Genomic DNA, 5,366 nt, shown 5'->3' with positions numbered 1-5,366 from the left:
ACTGGACTCTCCAGCCCCCCACCCTGTCCCCATATCCCCCTCCCCAACCCCCCGGCAGCGGCTCCGACTCGGGGGTGGGCTTAGTGGAAAGACAACGGGCTTGGGAGTCGGCGGTCGTGGGTTCTAATTCCGCTCCCTCATTCATTCATTCATTCCATCGTATTTATTGAGAGCCTACTATGTGCAGTCAGCTGTGTGATTTAGGGTTTAGTAAATGCCACAGTTCTAGACTGTGAGCCCATTGTGGGCAGGGATTGTCTCTCTTTGTTGCTGAATTGTACTTTCCAAGTGCTTAGTCCAGTGCTCTGCACCCAGTAAGCGCTCAATAAATACGACTGAATGAATGAATTGTCCTTCCCCAGCGCTTAGTCCAGTGCTCTGCATCCAGTATGTGCTCAATAAATACGATGGAATGAATGAATATGTTGTACTCTCCCCAGCGCTTAGTCCAGTGCTCTGCACCCAGTAAGTGCTCAATAAATACGATGGAATGAATGAATATATTGTACTCTCCCCAGCGCTTAGTCCAGTGCTCCCCTTTTAGACTGTGAGCCCACTGTTGGGTAGGGACTGTCTCTATCTGTTGCCAATTTGTACTTCCCAAGTGCTTAGTACAGTGCTCTGCACATAGTAAGCGCTCAATAAATACGATTGGTGATGATGATGATGCTCTGCACCCAGTAAGTGCTCAATAAATACGATGGAACGAATGAATGAATTGTACTGTCCTCAGCGCTTAGTCCAGTGCCCTGCGCCCAGTAAGCGCTCAATAAATACGATGGAATGAATGAATGAATTGTACTCTCCCCAGCGCTTAGTCCAGTGCTCTGCACTCAGTAAGCGCTAAATAAATACGATTGAATGAATGAATGAATTGTACTGTCCTCAGCGCTTAGTCCAGTGCTCTGCACCCAGTAAGCGCTCAATAAATACGATGGAATGAATGAATGAATTGTACTCTCAGCGCTTAGTCCAATGCTCTGCACCCAGTAAGCGCTCAATAAATACGATTGAATGAATGAATGAAATCACCTAACTTCTCTGGGCCTCAGTTCCCTCATCTGTAAAATGGGGATGAAGGCTTTGAGCCCCACGGGGGGCAACCCGATCACCTTGTATCCTCCCCAGTGCTTAAAACAGTGCTTTGCACATAGTAAGCCCTTAACAAATACCATCATTATTATTATTATTATTATCTGTGCCTCAGTTCCCTCATCTGTAAAATGGGGATGAATGACAACCTGATCACCTCCAGCGCTTAGAACAGTGCTTTGCACATAGTAAGCGCTTGATAAATGCCATTATTATTATTATTGTATCTCCCCCAGCGCTTAGAACAGTGCTTGGCACATAGTAAGCGCTTAACAAATGCCATTATTATCAGGATTATGATTTAGCAATCCTCCTGGAGCTGTCCCAATCCTCCCTCCTTCCTTCCTCCCCTGGGGAGGGGGCGGATTCCTCCTGCAGCTTCAGAGGGAGAGTGGGGGAAAGGGGCTTGCCTTGGCGTGCGGAGCGTGTCTTGCAGTGCTTAGCGTGCGCCTGGGCGGGAAAGCCGGCCGGGGCCCCTCCCGTTGGCCTGATCCCTCAGCCCCGGGTCCCCAAACAAGGACCCGGACCGCCCCTCCCTCCTCACATCCTCAGCGCTTAAAACAGTGCTTTGCACATAGTAAGCGCTTAATCAATCAATCAATCAATCAATCGTATTTATTGAGCGCTTACTGTGTGCAGAGCACTGTACTAAGCGCTTGGGAAGTACAAGTTGGCATCATATAGAGACAGTCCCTACCCAACAGTGGGCTCACAGTCTAAAATTATTATTATTATTATTATTATTATTATTATTATTATTATCCACTAAATTAGCTCTCTTCCCCCCTTCAAAGCCCTACTGAGAGCTCACCTCCTCCAGGAGGCCTTCCCGGACTGAACCCCCTTTTTCCTCCGCTCCTCCTCCCTCTGCCCCATCCCTTTCCCCTCCCCACAGCACTTGTGTCTCTCTTTATTTTATTTATGGTGTGTATAAAGCTATAATTCTACTTATCTATTTTGATGCGCTTGATGCCTGTCTACTTGTTTTGTTCTGTCGTCTGTCTCCCCCTTCTGGACCGTGAGCCCGTTAATTCATTAATTAATAATGGCATTTGTTAAGCGCTTACTATGTGCAAAGCACTGTTCTAAGCTCTGGGGAGGATACAAGGTGATCAGGTTGTCCCATGTGGGACTCACAATCTAGTGGAAGGAACAAGGGGCTGGGAGTCAGAAGGACCTGGGTTCTAATCCCAGCTCCGCCACTTGTCCGCTGTATGACCTTGAACAAGTCATTTCACTACTCTGTGACTTCGGGCAAGTCACTTAACCTCTCTGTGCCTCAGTTACCTCATCTGTAAAATGGGGATTGAGACTGTGAGCCCCACATGGGACAACCTGATCACCTTGTAACATCCCCAGCGCTTAGAACAGTGCTTTGCACATAGTAAGCGCTTAATAAATGCCATCATTATTATTATATTATTAATCCCCATTTTCCAGATGAGCCACGGAGAAGTGAAGTGACTTGCCCAAAGTCACACAGCTGACAAGCGCCGGAGCCGGGATTTGAACCCGTGACCTCTATTTATTCTATGTATTTTATTTTGTTAATATGTTTTGTATTGTTGTCTGTCTCCCCCTTCTAGACTGTGAGCCCACTGTTGGGTAGGGACCGTCTCTATATGTTGCCGACTTGGACTTCCCAAGCGTTTAGTACAGTGCTCTGCACACAGTAAGCGCTCAATAAATACGATTGAATGAATGAGGTTCACCTGTTCACCGGGATTCCCCAGCGTCCCCAAGACCCTCCCTATTCGTCCCCACCCTGCACTCCTTTTCCTTCCCCTTGAAATGTCTCTGCGTGCGTGTGTGTGTGTGAGAGAGAAAGAGAGATTGAACGATCCATAGCTCGTTCATTCATTCAATCGTACTTATCAAGCACTTACTGGGGACAGGGCACTGTGCTAAGCGCTTGGGAAAGTACAGTACAACAATAACGAGCTCTTGGTCTCAGGGGGCGGGGGAGAGACATCAATACACATAAGCAGACATCAATATAAATTAATAATAATAATGGCATTTGTTAAGCGCTTACTATGTGCAAAGCACTGTTCTAAGCGCTGGGGGGATACAAGGTGATCAGGTTGTCCCACCTGGAGCTCACAGCCTTAATTCCCATTTTACAGATGAGGTAACTGAGGCCCAGAGAAGTGAAGTGACTTGCCCACAGTCCCACAGCTGACAAGTGGAGGAGGCGGGATTAGAACCCATGACCTCTGGTTTCCAAGCCCAGGCTCTTTCCACTGAGCCACGCTGCTTTTCTAAATACAATTAATGAATAAAATTACATCCTCTCCCGTTACCCGTCCCATCTGCCCTCCCTCAACCCCCCATTCATTTTTTTTTCCCCCTCTGCTGCAGAAGAAGCTCAGATAGGAATGGCTGGAAAACTAGCTGCGGAGACTTGGTGCGGGCAGGCCTGTTTTCAAGGGTCTTTCCGAAATTAATGATGGCATTTGTAAAGCACTTACTAGGTGCAAAGCACTGTTCTAAGCGCTGGGGGGATACAAGGTGATCAGGTTTTCCCATGGGGGCTCACAGTCTTACTCCCCATTTTAAAGATGAGGTAAGTGAGGCACAGAGAAGTTAAGCGACTTGCCCAAAGTCACCCAGCTGACAATTGGCAATGCTGGGATTAGAACCCATGACCTCTGACTCCCAAGACCATGCTCTTTCCACTGAGCCATGCTGCTTCTCTATCCTGCTTTCCTAAAGCCCGTACTAGGCGCTCCCATGAGCTTTCCATCCAACCACAGGAGAGGACCTGCACCTGGGAAACCACTCCAGGCCCAGAAGCACAGTCCTGCTCTTGGAATCAGGTAGGGATGGGTGAAAGTATCTGCTTGGGGCCTTCTGGGATGACCTTTCTGTGATTTTAGTGGTGGAAATTCATTCCGGTCAATCAGTGGCTATTTATTGAGGTATTTCCGTGCATAGGGACCTGTACAAAACGTTCAGTATAGTACGACAGAGTTAGTAGACACGGGGGAGACAGACTTTAAAAAAAAAAAACTATGGTTATGGACAAAGTGCTGTGGGGTTGAGGGTGGTGTGAATATCTGGAGCTTAAAGGGTACTGATACGAGGGCCTCCCTTCAAAGCCTTACTGAGAGCTCACCTCCTCCAGGAGGCCTTCCCACACTGAGCCCTCTTTTTCATTCATTCATTCATTCGGTCGTATTTATTGAGCGCTTACTGTGTGCAGAACACTGTACTAAGCACTTGGGAAGTATAAGTTGGCAGCATATAGAGATGGTCCCTACCCAACAGCGGACTCACGGTCTAGAAGGGGGAGACAGACAACAAAACAAAACACATTAACAAAGTAAAATGAATAGAATAAATATGTACAAATAAAATAAATAAATAAACAGAGTAATAAATACGTACAAACATATATACGTATATACAGGTGCTGTGGGGAGGGGAAGGAGGTAAGGTGAGGGGATGGGGAGGGGGTGGAGGGGGAGAGGAAGGAGGGAGCTCCTTCCCATTCCCCAGGCCCTACCTCCTTCCCCTCCCAACAGCACCTGTATATATGGTTGTACAGATTTATTACTCTGTTTCACTTGTACATATTTACTATTCTATTTATTTTGTTAATGATGTGCATCTAGCTTTATTTCTACTCATTCTGATGACTTGACAGGTGTCCACATGTTTTGTTTTGTTGTCTGTCTCCCCCTTCTAGACTGTGAGCTCGTTGTTGGGTGGGGACCGTCTCTATATGTTGCCAACTTGTACTTCCCAAGTGTTTAGTACAGTGCTCTGCACATAGTAAGTGCTCAATAAATACGATTGAATGAATGAATGAATAGTAAGTGCTCAATAAATACGATTGAATGAATGAATGCCAAAGGGAAGGAGAGTCAGGGAGACGAATGCTTAGTCAGACGGCCTCTTGGAGGAGATCAATCAATCAATCAATCAAGCATCAATCAATGGTATTTATTGAGGGCTTACTATGTGTAGAGCACTGTACTAAGCACTTGGGAGAGAACAATATAATGGAGTTGTGATTCTAGGAGGACTTTAAAGGTGGAGAGAGTGGTGATCTATCTGCTAGGAATGGGTTCCAGGGAACTTCAGGAGAGAGGGAAGATTCATTCATTTAATCGTATTTATTGAGCGCTTACTGTGTGCAGAGCACTGTACTAAGCACTTGGGAAGTACAAGTTGGCAACATATAGAGACGGTCCCTACCCAACAGCGGGCTCACAGTCTAGAAGATGTGGGGAAGGGGCAAATGGTGGGTTAGGCAAGATTAAGGTACA

The sequence above is a fragment of the Tachyglossus aculeatus genome, chromosome 1, assembly GCF_015852505.1.
Source record: "Tachyglossus aculeatus isolate mTacAcu1 chromosome 1, mTacAcu1.pri, whole genome shotgun sequence".
Classification (NCBI taxonomy): domain Eukaryota; kingdom Metazoa; phylum Chordata; class Mammalia; order Monotremata; family Tachyglossidae; genus Tachyglossus; species Tachyglossus aculeatus.
Note: the sequence above shows the minus strand (reverse complement) of the source record.